Source organism: Bubalus kerabau, chromosome 5, assembly GCF_029407905.1.
Source record: "Bubalus kerabau isolate K-KA32 ecotype Philippines breed swamp buffalo chromosome 5, PCC_UOA_SB_1v2, whole genome shotgun sequence".
In the NCBI taxonomy this organism is placed as follows: domain Eukaryota; kingdom Metazoa; phylum Chordata; class Mammalia; order Artiodactyla; family Bovidae; genus Bubalus; species Bubalus kerabau.
This window is the reverse complement of record NC_073628.1, coordinates 120,821,528-120,839,359: the sequence shown is the minus strand read 5'-3', so window position 1 is coordinate 120,839,359 and position 17,832 is coordinate 120,821,528. Positions and strand designations below refer to the sequence as shown.

Here is a 17,832-nt window from a genome sequence, read left to right as displayed (position 1 = left end):
AATTTATTTATTTTTTATTTTATTTTATTTAACTTTACAATATTGTATTGGTTTTTCCATATATCAAAACGAATCTGCCACAGGTATACATGCGTTCCTAATCCTGAACCCTCCTCCCTCCTCCCTCCCCCTACCATCCCTCTGGGTCATCCCAGTGCACCAGCCCCAAGCATCCAGTATCGTGCATTGAACCTGGACTGGTGACTCATTTCATATATGATATTATATGATATAATATATGATATTATAAATGTTGGCAGTCCAGATTCTGAAATGCAATTGCAGTTACTCGCTTCTAGTAGTTTTATTTAATTAAAAATAGACATCGAATCTATAATTCAAAATTACTAAAAATTAAACTTGAGCTCAGTGAAAGCCCCTGAGTAGCATCTATTACATGCATTTCTAAGTTTGCCATCACATTATTCTTCTACGAGAAGGAATGATCTGGAATGATCTTCCAGAATGACTGAGGTGAAGCCTCAAGTTTGTCTCATATCTGCCAGAATGAAAACAAAAATAATCTCATCTTTCTTCTTTTTATCCTTCTACAAATAAGGTGGCAGTTTCTCCAATTGATGGGGTAGGAAAGGGGAGTTGCCTTAGTGCTCCAAGTCTTCGTGAGGCAGAGGGCTTTGGGCAAGTCAACCCATAACACCTATAGTATTGTGGTGAGAAGTGAGGGTCAGCCCCTAGACATGAAGTTCTTGGAGCTCCTTAGAGGAGGCTTATAATATTAGCTTAATAAAACCTGGTGAGAGTTTGCACACCAACTAGGAAGTGGTGTGAAGAAGATCAAGAGATGTAGTGTTTCAGACTTAGGGAATGAACTTATGGTTCCCAGGAGGGAAGGATGGGGAGAAGGGATAGTTAGGGAGTGTGGGATGGACATGTACACACACTGCTATAGATTAAAATGGATAAGCAACAAGTACCTACTGTTACAGCACAGGGAACTCTGCTCGGTATTATTTGGCAGCCTAGGTGGGAGGGGAGTTTGGAAGAGAATGGATACTTGTGTATGTATGGCTAAGTCCCTTTGCTGCCCACCTGAAACTGTCATAACATTGTTTATCAGCTGTATGCCAATATAAAATAAAAATTAAAATAATAAAGTAGTAGGAAAAAAAAAAAGAGACAGAGAGATAGAAAGTATTAGCCAGACTGGTAGGTTGACTAATCACTTTCCATCACAATATAGTGGCTGATGTTAACCGGGCAGAGGGAGAATTTAAGGCTAAATAGGCAGCACCAGGGGAAGGTCAGATTTTCTAATACTGGGTACTTTGACGTAGCCAAATGTTGGCGTGATACAAGGAAAGACCAGATGGATCTTATCATTCTTTCCACTCCTCGAATGGTAGAATGACCTTTCAAAATGTGTGTCCTTGCACCTACAGATTAAAAAAAGGTAAGAATTTGTTTTTCTATTATGTAAAAGCATGCTGGAACATTTTGATTTCTAATGGTGCCTTAAGACTGCACAATGCTTGTCACAGCGGTGCTGGGGAAGGAGGCTTTCTGAAGCACACTAATTCTACTCTGGAACACGGAAGCATGTGAAGTGTGAGAAGCTTCTATCGGCCTCCCTCCCTCCCTTCCTCCCTCCCTCTCTTTCTTCCTTCTTTTTCTTGCCCCCTTCTTCCCTCCCTTCCTTCCTCCTTCCCTTCCTCCCTGTCCCTCTTTCTCCCTCCCTTCCTTCTGCCAACAAATACTCACTGAGCATCTTTTTATGTCTTGAGCATTTGCTAGGTTCTGAGAATCCAGTGGGATACAAAATAGACATGACCCCCACCTTCCTAGATGTTACAAGCTAGTAATAATAAAGAAAAAAAGTTCAGCTGTGTGTGTGTGAAAGATGCACCAGAACATTATAATAGAAGGACTTGATTTAGCTTGGTCCAGAGGGAGAGATTCTCTGAAGGAGTAACATGGCAAATTAGCCTTGAAGAACAAACACGTGGTCTAGAGCAAGATTTGGCAAGCTGTGACCTATAGGCCACCTTGGGCCACCATCTGTTTTCATGTAAAAACAGAGCCGCACTGTTCACCCAGGTATCCTGTGACTGCTTCTGCAATACTCTGGTAGAGTTGAGTAGTTGCGGCAGAGACTATGTGGCCTTCAAAGCCTAAAACATTTACTATTTTGTCTTTTACAGAAAAAGCTTCTTGACCACTTGTCTACAAAATACTTGAAAATAAGAGCTCTGATATTTAGTTTGACCCATGCATTTTTTCAAACAACGTGGACCATAGGCCTTGCATGACTGAAACATTTGTGGGCACATATTTTGGGGGGAACATGATGGTGTATGTCTCTTCATGAAGTAGGCTTTCAGCAAAAAACTTGCTCTGAAACTTTGCATTATTCAAGTGGATTTTCTCTTTGTGGAGAGTGTTATGACATGGTGATATGGAGTCGTATTATTTTGAATTCAAATATTGGCTTCATCTTTTAGGAGCCTCTCTTAGGAGCTGTGTTACTTACCTTTATTACTCTTCAATTTTCCATCAGTAAGGGAGAGGTACTTATAGTGCTGACCTCATGTAGTGAAAATCACATGAGATAATAATGCAAGAGAGTACTTAGTACAATGACGTACAGTAAATGCTGAATGCATATCATACATTATAACTGTTTTTAAGAGAGAAAAATATTTTCATAAAATAACATGTCAGTGTTTGTAATGTCATCCCATAAACAGTGTTCGCAGCTTTTCATCATTTTATTTTCTCTTCTAATAAAACACTTTTTTGTCATGATGACTGAGGATAAATGAAAGTGGTGACATTTAAGTCACAATTTTGCAATGTTTAAAGTTGATGTTACAATATTTTGAAATTTTCATCAAGTTTACAAAATTAATTTTTTTTTAAACTCTGGGAATCTGAGGGAGTCACCTACTCTGTCATCCCCGTCTCCCTCTCCCAGTGCTACATTTAGGGCATATGTACTTCCTACTGGGACTTCCCTGGTGGTTCAGTCAGTAAAGAACCTGCATACGGTTCAGGAGACCCAAGTTTGATCCCTGGGTCAGGAAGATCCCCTGAAGAAGAAAATGGCAACCCACTCGAGTATTCTTGCCTGGAGAATCTCATGAACAGAAGAGCCTGGTGGGCTACAGTCTACGGGCTCACAAGAGTCAGACACGACTTAGTGACTCAACTACCATCACCACTTCCTGCTGAACTCCCCTGCTTATTGCCAACTGCCTGCAGCTTTTCATATCTGTGAATGCCCATCAAGGCGTATCATCCTCCTCTTTGCTCCCTCTGCCCACAATTCCAGCCTGTATTATCCCTGTAGCTATAATTCCAACCCCACTCGACACCACAGTTCTTGGGTTTAATTTCAACTATTCTAGAAAGGGCCTGTTCTTGTAACCTTTTCTTATTTTCTCTTTCTCTCTTTGTTATCTACAGTCCTTGTTCTGACCTGTCCACTGCCCTCACCCCCATCTCACCCTAATCCATTCTGCCCTAACGTTCTAGCTTTGGTTCCAATTCCTCATGCCTCTGATGTGCAGGGGCACGTGGGTGCTGATCACTGATCATCTGAAAAGCCATGAGGTGATGGGGGTGCAGCAAAGGCTGATTGCCTTGTGTACACCGTGCTCAGCCGTCCCTTCACCTGCTCCGGGCCTTAGTTCCCAGATGAGCAGTGCTGGAGTTCTCACCATGCTGTTCAGGAGGCTTGCACCCAGCCCTTCCTTCACATGCCTATTTGGTGACCAGCACTCGTCTAACAGAAATTCAGTGAACATGGCAAAGTAAACCAGCAAATGCACCACAAGTGAGCGTGCGTCCCCACCATGGTGATGGTTTCATAGCATCATAAAAATAAGCTTTGGCCTGATTACTTAGCCAAGGAAACATTTTTAAAAAGAGAACGAGTAAAACAGAAATAGGGTAGTGGGATGTAGCCAGCTTCTGCTTTCTGACCCTCATTGGTTTATTTCTATAGGCTACATGGTTACCAGGGAAATATAAACATAGACTTGTGTTCTCAGAGGCATCAGATGATGATGCCAGGGCTGGAGAGAACCTTGGTGATCATGTGCTCCACTGCCATCGTTTGATAGAGAAGGACACATGGAGGCTGGGTGCCTACCCCAGGATCATGTGGAGGAAAAGCAGCATTGATAAACGTGGGTGGGCAGAGGACCAATTTGCAGGCAGCAGGCAGTTTTAGTGAACTACATGATTTTGGGGGACAAATGTTGTTTCCCCCTTTTTGTTTTATTTTAAATTTCTCTCATCTATCTGTCTACCCATATATAATATATATATATATATAACACACATATATTTTTTATAAATGCATAAATTGGGTCATATCGTAAGTTCTAGGCTTTTTTGTTTGCACTCTTCTTCCTATCCTCTTCATTTCTCTGTAAACCATATTAAAAACCCTGTATCATTCCATATTTTTTTCATATGCATACATACATTACAGGGTTTTTGTGGTCAGTGGTTTTTTAAAATAAAACTATGTAATACATTCTTTTCTGCCTTTTTTTTACTCAATAGGGCCTCATGGAAATCTATTCAAGTCACTTGACATGGTTATGATTCATTTGTTAAGGGCCATATGATATGTTATGGTATGTTATTCAACCATTCTTTTACTGATGGCCTTAACTTTGCTTCCTTGACCACTATAATCTATGGTTAAATACATATCCTTGTGCATGGATCCTCATGTTCTTTTTTTCTCTGAGGCAGTCAGTGTCCAGGAAGTAGGATTGCTAGGTTTAAAGCTAAATGTATTTTTAATTTAGTAAATACTGCCAGATTAATCTTAAGATGAATTATAAAAATTCACATTTCTATAGTGTATGAGAGCACTCTTTTTCCTGCATCCCTGTCTCCAAAAGGCCTTTTTGCTCTTTTCCTGCTGTGTCAAGCTGATAAGGGAGGAGGGAATCTCCTTGAAACCTAGACTGCCCTTCTCACTGAGGGTTGGACACGACCGAACGACTTCACTTATACTTTTCACTTTCATGCATTGGAGAAGGAAATGGCAACCCACTCCAGTGTTCTTGCCTGGAGAAGCCCAGGGACGGGGGAGCCTGGTGGGCTGCCATCTATGGAGTCGCACAGAGTCGGACACAAAGTGACTTAGTAGTAGTCGTCTGCCCTTCCTTTGACTACCAGCGAGTCCAAGCTTATTATCCAGTATTTATCAGCCTTTTAATTTACTTTTATGTGAATCACCCATAGATGCTCTTTGACCATTTTCATTCATTCATTCATTCTTTTGTTCTCTACCCTCCACTCTCTATTTTTGTTATTTTCTTATAAGAGCTTAACTCTTTTCTGTCTCTTCATTTAAAACATTTCCCTCAAATTCATCATTTATCTGTTGTCATTAACTGATAATATTGTCATTAAGCTTTAATTATGATATACTTTGCCATACAAAGATATCTTATTTTTATGCAGTCAGATATATCTTTTTTTTTTTTATGGCTTTTGGATTTTCTACCTTGGTTAAGATTTCCTCTGTCCCTGGATTAGATATGTAATTTTCCTTGATATATCTTAAAGTTTTTATATTGTTTTATTTTTAATGTTTAAGTCTCTGTGTGTACTAAGTTACTTCAGTTGTGTCCAACTCTATTTGCCACCCTATGGACTGTAGCCCTCCAGGGTCCTCTGTCCATGGGATTCTCCAGGCAGGAATACCAGAGTGGGTAGCCATTTCCTTCTCCAGGGGATCTTCCCAACCCAGGGATCGAACCTGTCTCTCTTATGTCTCCTGCACTGGCAGATGGGTTCTTTACCATAGCACCACTTAGGAAGCCCATTTAAGTCTCTAGCTGTTTGAAAATCATGTATATGTATGTATATTAGTGGATAATCAATTGGGCTAGCACCATTTATTAAATCTAACCTTCCCCACTAAATAACTGAATACACTACTATCTCTGTCATATAAAATTAAATATCTATATCTATATATATAAAATCTTTAGGTTATCTAAGTATTCTCTTTTATTTCCCATTGATCTATTCATTCCCATGTTAATGCAATTTTGATTCTATTACAGTAGATTTTTCTTGTATGTTCTTATATCTGATAAAATGTTTCCCCTTACAGTTCATTTATATTATATTTTTCTTGATTACTTTAGGCATATCATCTTATTTGTGAATTCACATTCATTGTAGCTTATTATTCATTAATGCCTGCTGGGATTCCAATTGGAATCACATTAATTTATAAATTACTTTAGAAAGTGTTAATTTGTTACATGTCGTATTCAGTGGAGGAGTTTAAAAACTCATTTCTAAAGACCGGATTCACACTGATGGGGGTAGACTAGAGTGCTGACAGCCAAGCCTTGTTTTGTTGCACTTTGCACCTATTGCATTTTTTACACCTTGCAGGTTTGTGGTTGCCTCATGTCAAGCAAGTCTATCAGCCCCATTTTTCCAATAGCATTTGCTCACTTCATGTCTCTGTATCACATTTGAGTTATTCTTGCAGTATTTCAGGCTTCTTTATTATTATGGTTATGGTGATCTTTGATGTTACTATTGCAAAAAGATTACGACTTATGAAAGTCTCAGATGATGGTTAGGATTTCTTAGCAGTAAAATATTTTTTAATCAAGGTATATACATTTTTAAGACATACTATTATTGCACACTTCATAGACTACAGTATATTGTAAACATACCTTTTATATGTGCTGGGAAACCAAAGCACTCATGTGACTCCTTTAATGGGGTATTTGCTTTATTGCAGTGGTCTGAAACTGAACCACAGTATCTCCAAGGTATGCCTGTAATGTATGCTTTTCCTTCCAAGTAACTCGAGAATGCGGTTAGGATCCTGAGTGAAGGACAGGAAGGGAAGCTGCTAGCTGCCGTAGACAAGCCACTGAGTGCCAGACTCTGTACTCAGTCCTTTGCACGGACCTCGTACAGCACAACAGCATCTTGGTCACAGTCTGAAAACCCGGTGGCCTCTTGGACTTCAAAGTCCACTACTTTGTACTCTCTCAGAAGCCTTTATAACCCTTTAATTTTATATCCGCACCTAATATAAATCAAAAGCCCTTTCTGCAGGTTGATTTGAAGATTCTGTAACTCAGATATTTTAAAACAGGAAATGCTGTTTGGGGAGGACGGTTGTACGTGCTCTACGTGTTGCTTCTTTGCTTTGGGTCATGCTCCTCCGTTTGCCTTGAACACCTTGCCACCGGCCACTCCTGAATCTGTCCTCGTCCACTTAGCTCCCTGTTCCAGGAAAACAGTCCCATCCCAAACCAGAGAGACTCCTTTCCCTTCTTAACTCAGAGGGCCCTTTGCTTTCTCTGATAGCATTTATCACACCCTTTATTGCCTTAGGGATAATTATCCTTTCTTTGTACCACTTTTACCAAATTAAGCATCGGCCTTGTGGCTGTTTGGGGTGCTGGGGATAGAGTGGTGAACAGATGGTGGAATTATCTTATTTCCTACACTAAACTTCATGCCCCCGAACCAAATCTTATTCCCTTCTATTCAGAGAATTCTTCACAGTGACTCATACATAGAACATGTTCAACCAGTGTTTGGTGAGAGTGAATATGTGATAGGGATTAGGCCATGGGTGCGGTGATTCTGGTTGAAATATGATTTTTCTTGGTTCTGCATCCGTCGTTACCACTTTTTTTCCTACTTTAAAATTTTTTAGAATATGCGTATTTGTTACTTTCCCTCCAAAATGTCCTTGGTCAAATTGTCCCTCATTTGCTATGATTGAAAAGTATTTTAGTCACTTCATTCATGTCCGACTCATTGTGACCCCATGGACTGTAGCCCTCCAGGCTCCTCTGTCCGTGGGATTCTCCAGTTAGAATATTAGAGTGGGTTGCCATTCCCTTCTCCAGGGCTTCTTCCCAACCCAGGGATTGAGTCCAGGTCTCCTGCATTGCAGGCAGATTCTTTACCATATGAGCCACCAGGGAAGCCCTTTGCCAGGATAATTTTTCATTAAATAAATAAATATCCCTTACTATATTTTAGGTGCCATAATAACCACTGGGGATAAAATAGGGATTAAAAATAAACTTACATCATTAAAATTGCTGTTTAAAAATGGAAGTTGGGTCTATTTTCTCAAGATAGCATGTAGGCACAGTAATTGTTAATCTAAAATTATAAGCTCTAACTTGTAAAACAGGTAAAATACATTTAATATTTGATACCTATATTTAAATTGACAAGTGAGTGAGCATAACTGAATATTCTTGATTGGTGGACTCAGTGGTCATAATTAGAAAAAATACGGGAATGAATCAGAAATAATCAGTATTCCCAATCCTTGATCCTGAGGAGTAACAAACTCCTTGAAGAGTGAGTACTTCCAATATAACCCAATTTTATTTTCTATTGTAATAAAATAAACATTTATTTTGGGCTTCCCAGGTGGTGCTAGTGGTAAAGAGCCTGCCTGCCAGTGCCGGAGACATGAGAGACATGGGTTCTTCTGGGTTGGGAAGATCCCCTGGAGGAATACTCCAGTATCCTTGCCTGGAGAATCCCATGGACAGAGGAGCCTGGGTGGGCTGTGGTCCATAGAGCTGCAAAGACTTGTACACAACTGAAGCAACTTAGCACACACACAAACATGTATTTTAAATTTAGACCTTTAATTGTCCTGCCCAATTACTTACCAGTCAACTAGGAGCATGTGTCTAGATGAATACTTATACATTAATTTAATTAGAAACTGTGAATTTGTGTTGATCAGGCCTATATTTATTTATTTGACAAAATATTTCTTGAGTACATACTATGTGCCAAGCACTCTTCTAGTGACTCAAGATACAGCAATGAGCAAAACAAAGACCTCTGTTCTGTGACACTTATGTTCTAGTTAGGGACCAATGGTGGAGACGGGAAAGAATCCATAAATACAGTAAATAAGCAAGTTATAAAATATGATAATAGGTAATAGGTACTATGGAAAAATAGTAGGAATGATTAAGAGAGTTTAAGAGTGCTGAAAGTGAAGGAGTGAGGGAAGGCTGCAGTATAAAATATGGTTATATTAAATATGCACAGAATTAAACACGGAGAACTACACCTAGCCTAAAACTTAAGAAATGTCGAGTTGTAGAGTGCTATCAGAGGAGATTCAAAAATATAAGTGTGGGGTTGAAAAATAAAAACTGAAAGGAGTATTAGAGATAGTTGTATTACTCAGCTTAAAAGAAAAGGTTGGGGAAGACACAATAATGACCTTCCGAGGGTATTTCCAACTCCACTGAAGATACTACTTACAGAAATGTTCTCAATTGTAACATGAGGAATGCAGGTCACCCATGAGAGAGAACTGCCTGAGAACAAGAACTCTTGTGTTCTCAAGTGTGATATATAGAAAGACTGAGAGAATGTCTTCTGAATGACTTAAACTTGATTAATTTTGATTTGTAAACCCATGCATGAAATGTACAAATTAGAAATATTAGCCTTTACTATGATTAATAATGATCATAGATCTGGAATAATTTATGTGATGTTTCAGTTATTAAATAAATAAATGCTACCCTACTAGTAAAGAAATGAACTAGACATTAAAAGTCCACTCTAGTTCTATGATTCCATCATGTCTTCCTTAGTGGTAAAAATACCATTAAGAACTGTGAATACTCAAGATATATTTGCTTATAAGTAACACATCAAATGACCCTGATGCTGGGAAAGATTGAGGGTAGGAGGAGAAGGAGGTGACAGAGGATGAGATGGTTGGATGGCATCCCCAACTTAACTTGGACATGAGTTTGACCAAACTCCGGGAGATAGTGGAAGACAGGGAAGCCTGGTGTGCTGCAGTCCATGGGGTCACAAAGAGTTGGACACAACTTAGCGAGTGAACAACAGCAAATCAACATAAGAAATGTGCACACATGTTTCTCTCTCTCTCATGCATTCAGAAGCTTTGGTATTTCCAACACAGGAATTGAGGCTTTCTTTTTATTTCCTCTTTCTCTGTTTTACCATAAGGGAATTACATCATCAGGTTGATTCTTCCAAATATGTTCCATGAAATGAATTAATTACATCACATAATTGAAGTCTATAGCAACTCCTGAGACTGTCTACAATAGGAACTGGAGACACCTAAATCCATCAAGCATTTTAGCTGTTTTTTCTTTTTTGGTGCAACATAAGAGAAGGGTGAACAATTTGCTGCTACAAATATAGCAGATCGTTGCAAGGCTGTATCCTGTTTGGAAATGATCTCATCTAATATGTCCGTTGGTGGTTAGCCACGCTAAGCAGAAGTATTATGATATGGCTCTGTTGTTAGAGAACCCTCCAAGTTAAAGCCACAAGGATTCCTCACTGCCCATAGAGCAGGGATTATGAGTGAGATATATTGACAAGGGTCTTCAACTCTAATCTTAATCCATACGGGACTTGTTGTAAATCATCTTATTCCTTATTTTTGTGCATTATTGTGCTCCTAGGATTGTTCTAGTAGATGAACTGTCTATGTATGTAACGAGAAATTATAAAGTCAGGTTTCTTCCTTCTTTGTTGATTTAGAGTAGGAATACATCTGAGTACATCTCCTTTGTAATGATGCTGCTTGAATACAGTTTGGGTGTGCCGTGGTCCTCTCCCTTTTATTGCCTCCTTCCCGTTCAGATAAATAATAGAACTTAAACCATGAACATGCAGAGCCCTGCAGTCTAAGATGATGGCCACTGGCCACATATGGCTACTGATCACTTGAAATATTGATAATCTGAAATAAAATATGCTGAAAGTGTGAAATAATCACTACATTTCAAAAACTAAGTATGAGAAAAAAAAGAATGCAAGCTATATCATTAATAATTTTTAAAATAATTTTTATATGGCTTACATGTTTTAGATATATTGGTTTAAATAAAATATGTTATTAATCTTAGCCCCCCTTTCTTTTTACTTTTATGATATGGCTACTATAAAATTTAAAATTGCATATGTGGCTTTCATTATACTTCTACTGCACAGCGTTGGCCTAGTCTCTTTGCCCTCGCATTTTCCTTTCTCTTACCTTCTCTTAAGCCTTTAAAGCCAGTATTGATTACTTTCTGCAGTCCAGGGAAAGATTAGCTGCTTGGTGTGTGTACACATGTGTGCATACATGTGAGAGTGTGTGTGTGGGGGGGGTGGGGCTGGATAAGGAACAAAGGATGGAAAGAGAAGGAAGCTGTTTGAACCAACATCAGTTTGAGATGCCATCACTTAAAGTGAAAGTTGCTCAGTTGTGTCCAACTCTTTGGGACCCCATGGACTATACAGTCCATGGAATTCTCCAGGCCAGAATAATGGAGTGTGTAGCCTTTTCCTTCTCCAGGGGAATCTTCCCAACCCAGGGATCGAACCCAGGTCCCCTGCATTGCAGGTGGATTCTTTACCAGCTGAGCCACAGCCACAAGGGAAGCCCAAGTGAGGAAGGAAGACTAGCAGAGCAGTTTAGTTCCCTACCAGGCAACTTTGTTCTTTGTTTCATGGTCCTTTCTGGTGATCAAGGTCTTTTACTAGTGTTCAGCCTACGTTCTGTGGGAACTGTTGCATCTGTAATGTATTTCTTTAAAAAAAAAAAAAACAATTAATGTATTCATTTTTGGCTGCACTGGGTCTGTGCTGCTTTGCATGGTCTTTCTCTAGTTGCACTGAGTGGGGCTACTCGTCATGGTGGTGCACGGGCTTCTCATTGCTGCGGCTTCACGTGTTGCAGAGTGCAGGCTCTAGGTGCACGGGTTTCAGCAGTTGTGGTACACAGGCCCAGTAGCTGCAGCTCATGGGCTCTAGAGCAGGGATTCCATAGTTATCGCAAATGGGCTTAGTTGCTCCTTGGCTCGTGCAATCTTTCTGGACCTGGGATTGAACCCCTGTCCCCTGAATTAGCAGGTGGATTCTTATCCACTATGCCACCAGGTTAAGTTCTGTAGATATATTTCTGATGCATCTATGGAAAGAGATGCACTCCACGTCCACCTGCTCTTCTGCCATCTTGGGACTACTGTTTTTGTTTTTTTTAATCTGTTCTTTGTTTTAATAGAAGTTGAAGCACGAGGACAACAAACTCTTCTGAATTCAAATGTAGATATACAAAGCACAGAAACAAACACAGTTTTAAGAATTATCATTGTCATTGCTTTACTTAATCAGCAAAGATAATCAAGAACTGACCTATATCCCAATTGATTGTTCTGATTTGGATAAAGGATATAATGTTTTGTTTGGTAGCACTTCATAAAAGAAATTTCTGACTGAGACAGAATCTTTTAATGATCTTATAGTTTGTACTTAAATAAACACCCAAACTAGTATACTGTTCCTGGAGAACTGGAAGATTTTGTAAATTGAGATGCTTTTGTTAAAAGTTCTGAGATATCAGGCAGGTTCTACTTTTTCAAGGGAAAAGAAGGATGTTTTAGAGACCAAGCCCATTATGACTTAAGTTAATGATTCTACATGAGACAAATCAGTTTAACTATAATCTTGTCATAGATCATGAAATGGCAAATGTGTATTTTCACTGTTTTATTGGCTTAATTAATTAAATACCCAGGTGGTGAGCTCAGTGGTAACAACCAAAAACTGAACCGTTATTTGGGTTAGTGAAAGGGAGAAGGGGAGGATCCAGAAACTTAGACCAGTACTAGCCAATAGAATATGTAGTGAAAGCCACACATGTAATGTATTATTTTCTAATAGCTCAGAGAAAGATGCATTGCTTGCGAGACAGAGAGAAGGTGTAATGGGAAGAGGAGGATAAAGTGGTCTCGCAGCTGGAACTTTATATCCCCAGGTTGGAACACTGTCATGGAAAGCGCTCTCCGAATGTTGATAAACTAACTGTAATTGTGGCTTATCGTAGGATTACACTGTTTCACAGCTGGAAAAGGAGACCCGACAGCCTCTCATTTCAAGTGAGATGAATTAGTCTGGAAGGAGCAAAAAGTAACTCACCTCAAGCCCCGTAGCCAAACTGGCAGAAGTGGAAATAGCCACCCAGTTTGTATTCCCCTCAGGCAGTCACCCTCACTGCTCTGTGCTGCCTCGGAATTATTGAGTCCTTCATTTCTTTGTTCCTTGGTCTGTTCAGAAGAGCATGTGGGGCAGGCATGTGCTGTCAGGATACGGCGACGAATGTGCCTGTCCTCGTCCTCAAGGACCGTATGTCATCCTGTGAGGCTGTTCAGCTTTCATGGCAAACAGAGGATGGTAATAACACTCTAAAGGGTATTTGTGACAAGCTCAAAGGGCTCTGAGAGGTTAGAGTGTTCTCTCCATTTATGAAGAGAAGACGCTTGAAGGAGTCAGCAGAGACCTGAGTGAACCGCACTCAACGGTATGATTCAGGAGAGGACAAAAAGCATGATCTCTTCTGCTGAAATCACACTGAAAACTGCTCGATGGGCTGCATGAGGAGCCAGGCTCGAGTTCCACCCATCCTGAGGGAGAAAAAGGCTGTTCCACACATGTCAGTTAAATGCACTCTACAGACACTTCATTATGGACCCTGAATGTTGGGATCATGGAACGTGCCATGATTTGGCAGCTGCTCTGAGAATTTAAGAGACAAAGTGCCACAGGACTCTTTCGACTCCGGAGAGGCCATATTGTTCATGGTCAAGAGAGGACTGGTAAAACAAGCAAACAATCAAAAAAGTCACTCGATCAGCAGGTATCTTCCTAAGGCTAATAATACAACATTTCATGAAGTTTGAGTCACAAAGTTCCCATAACTCCTTTCCCATTTCCTATGCATTCCTTTCTGGTCATTGCTCGTATGGGTGTATATATTGCTTAATCAGGCTGTGTATGTGATTTTTATAACCTGGGTTTAGCAATTAAAGTTTTCCCCAAACTGCTTTTCCACAATGTGTCTAAGTCATCGTAACTGTTATTTTAGTGACTGCATAATATTCCATTCAGTAATCTTGTCATGTTTTGCTTAAACTCATCAGTAGCTGAGCTATTAAACAAGCTGCTCCTTGGAATTTACTGATAATGATTGTGAATGTGTAAGAGTTTTCATAATAAAAACACACATTTGTGTGGCTTGTTGCTAAGTTATACCCAACTCTCTTGTGACCCCATGGACTGTAGCCTGCCAGGCTCCCCTGTCCACGGGATTTCCTAGGCAAGAATGCTGAAATGGGTTGCCAGTTTCCTTCTCCAGGGAATCTTCCCAACCCAGGGATCAAACCCATGTCTCCTGCATTGTCAAGCAGATTCTTTACCACTGAGCCACCAGGAAAGCCCCCAAACACATTTACTCTAAGTATAAAGCCACATTCAGTGGGTCATTTAGTGGGATGGTATATGCTGCTGTAGAGTCATAGGCCTTCAGCCTCCCCAATAGCAAGATGTTTTCAAAGTGTTTCTTGGTTTAATTTTGCAAAGTTAATACGTATCGTGGGCTCAGCTAACCCAGAAATGAAAAAGAACTCTGTTGGCAGCACTGGCCCTTCTTGTAATAGGTCAGGAATGTGGACACTGTTTTTATTGGTACATGACTGCTGAAGTTCTTAGTTTTCATAAAATGATCTGGTCCCTAAGAATCTGAGGACTAAATTATATACTGACCCTCACCAAACATAAGGAAGAGACCATGGATTAGCTAGGCTCCCCTTCTTTAATTTTTAAATGGAGGGTAATTGCTGTACAATGTTGTGCTGGTTTCTGCTATGCAATAATGTAAATCTACCATTTCCCCTCCCTCTCGAACCTCCCTCCCACCTCCCCCCACCCCTCTAGGTTGTCACAAAGCCCCAAGTGGAGCTCCCTGTTGGGCTCAACTTCTTTCTTAATCAGGACCAGATAATGGGTTCCAGAAGTCTGTGACTGCCATCTGTACTTCTTAGGAAGGGAATGGAGCGTGGGTCAACTTTGTTTTTTAGGTCTTTGGGAAAATGTTATATTTTCCCAAATATCTCAGGAAACTTAGATATTTTATCCTCCATAAACGTAGTTACAACTTCTATTGTAGTTAGAACTTTTAAGTAAGGCTAGGTCCCTTTTGATACTGAGTCTGTATGGGAGCAAAAAATTGTTTTCTGCCTATTATTTTAGCTTTCATTTGATGACCTGATAAAATGAGTTATGTATTCATCTGACCTTGGGCAATGACTTAAACTTCTTTGATTTTCTGTTTTTTCCATTTTCTACCTGGGAATGATTATATCTGGCTTGCCTGTCTCATGAAATTGCTGTGAGAATCAAATGAGATGTAAACTGTAACATCTTCTGACAAGTGCAAGGTGGATGCTATTATTAATCACTGGTGATGATTAATGATGATGATGAAAATCCCCAGATAACATCATCAGGCAGCAGTACACTCTGTGGATGTGTCAAGCTAGGATGCTAGCTAACACCAGTGGTTTGTTCCCTAATGTAAACCTCTTCCTTTATCTGTAGAAAGATGCTTCTACAGATGGGAGTAAGACTAGGCAAGGTGTTCTGAACTCACAATGTCATCCATAGAATCAGCCAGGGAGAATTCCTCTGGTATTTTGGGTGTTGCAGTGATAAAGTATACCAGGTGTAAACAGGTCACTGTTGTTGTTATTTAGTCACTAAGTCGTGTCTGACTCTTCTGTGACCCCATGGACTGCCAGAACTCCTCTGTCCATGGGATTTCCCAGGCAAGAATACTGGAGTGAGTTGCCATTTCCTTATCCAAGGGATCTTCCCAGCCCAGGGATTGAACCTGAATCTCCTGCATTGGCAGGTGATTCTTTACACTGTGCCAACAGGGGAGCCCATGTAAACAGTTGTTTCCAGGAATAAGAGAAAGTGTCATCAAAAATGAAAGACAAGTGTGTAGCTAGAGAAGCATCTTCCCCATGCATCTGAATACTCAAGTTTAGGTTTTCCCTGCAGGGATTAAGCCATACACTCCCCACAGTATCAGTGAGGGGCACCTGACCCAGCTTCCATGGTCTGAGCTGAGAGATTACCTGAGTGTGTACACAGTCACAACAGCCTGTAAGCAAGCATTATATGGTGTACTCTTTTAAAATTCACATTTTAAAGAGGAAATTAGGTTTCATTTGTTTTGCTTAGATTTGGGGGGATGTAATTATTTTTTCCTTCTGAGGCATTTCAGCATCGTCTCCACAAACAGTCATTAGAAGATTAGGAAACAGTTCTGCACTTACTGTCTTAGAATTACAGCTCTCACCCGTATAAAGCTGTAGATGTTTGCCCTGGGCAGAGAGGAAATGACTGATTTTGTCTTTGTTCTCTTGGTCTGATTCTGTTCAGGTATCTTAGATACATTGGGTGATAGACGAACGCTTTCACGGCCATGGAAGGCAAATTCAATGAACCTAGCTTCAAGGCATAGAGTATCTTCCCAGTATTTGCAAAGAATAAACTGTTGTCTCCTCCCTTATCAGGAGTTTAATTATACCATCCTTATCTTGGGAAGAGATGAGAGCATAGGTCATTTTTATTTCTTTAAGTCTTTAAAAAAATTAAGATAAAAAAAGTGAGATCACTATTTGCAGATGACATGATCCTCTACATAGAAAACCCTAAAGACTCCACCAGAAAATTACTAGAACTAATCAATGACTATAGTAAAGTTGCAGGATATAAAATCAACACACAGAAATCCCTTGCATTCCTATACACTAATAATGAGAAAACAGAAAGAGAAATTAAGTAAACAATTCCATTCACCATTGCAACAGAAAGAATAAAATACTTAGGAATATATCTACCTAAAGAAACTAAAGACCTATATATAGAAAACTATAAAACACTGGTGAAAGAAATCAAAGAGGACACTAACAGATGGAGAAATATACCATGTTCATGGATTGGAAGAAGCAATATAGTGAAAATGAGTATACTACCCAAAGCAATTTATAGATTCAATGCAATCCCTATCAAGCTACCAACAGTATTCTTCACAGAGCTAGAACAAATAATTTCACAATTTGTATGGAAATACAAAAAACCTCGAATAGCCAAAGCGATCTTGAGAAAGAAGAATGGAACTGGAGGAATCAACCTACCTGACTTCAGGCTCAACTACAAAGCCACAGTTATCAAGACAGTATGGCACTGTCACAAAGACAGAAATATAGATCAATGGAACAAAATAGAAAGCCCAGAGATAAATCCACACACATATGGACACCTTATCTTTGACAAAGGAGGCAAGAATATACAATGGATTAAAGACAATCTCTTTAACAAGTGGTGCTGGGAAATCTGGTCAACCACTTGTAAAAGAATGAAACTAGAACACTTTCTAACACCATACACAAAAATAAACTCAAAATGGATTAAAGATCTCAACGTAAGACCAGAAACTATAAAGCTCCTAGAGGAGAACATAGGCAAAACACTCTCTGACATACATCACAGCAGGATCCTCTATGACCCACCTCCCAGAATATTGGAAATAAAAGCAAAAATAAACAAATGGGACCTAATTAACCTTAAAAGCTTCTGCACATCAAAGGAAACTATTAGCAAGGTGAAAAGACAGCCTTCAGAATGGGAGAAGATAATAGCAAATGAAGCAACTGACAAACAACTAATCTCGAGAATATACAAGCAACTCCTACAGCTCAACTCCAGAAAAATAAATGACCCAATCAAAAAATGGGCCAAAGAACTAAATAGACATTTCTCCAAAGAAGACATACAGATGGCTAACAAACACGTGAAAAGATGCTCAACATCACTCATTATCAGAGAAATGCAAATCAAAACCACTATGAGGTACCATTTCACACCAGTCAGAATGGCTGCGATCCAAAAGTCTACAAGTAATAAATGCTGGAGAGGGTGTGGAGAAAAGGGAAC

The 17,832-nt window shown here is 39.7% G+C and overlaps 1 protein-coding gene and 1 long non-coding RNA gene across 2 annotated transcripts in view; both read left to right on the top strand.

Moving 5' to 3' along the window:
• NIBAN1 (niban apoptosis regulator 1) overlaps window positions 1-17,832 on the top strand; it is a 188,273-nt gene that overhangs the window by 127,097 nt on the left and 43,344 nt on the right. The window lies entirely within an intron of this gene.
• Window positions 319-13,874, top strand: LOC129653356 (uncharacterized). The gene is made up of 2 exons (XR_008715078.1): window positions 319-1,411; window positions 12,878-13,874. It is a non-coding gene; the product is annotated as an uncharacterized LOC129653356 (long non-coding RNA).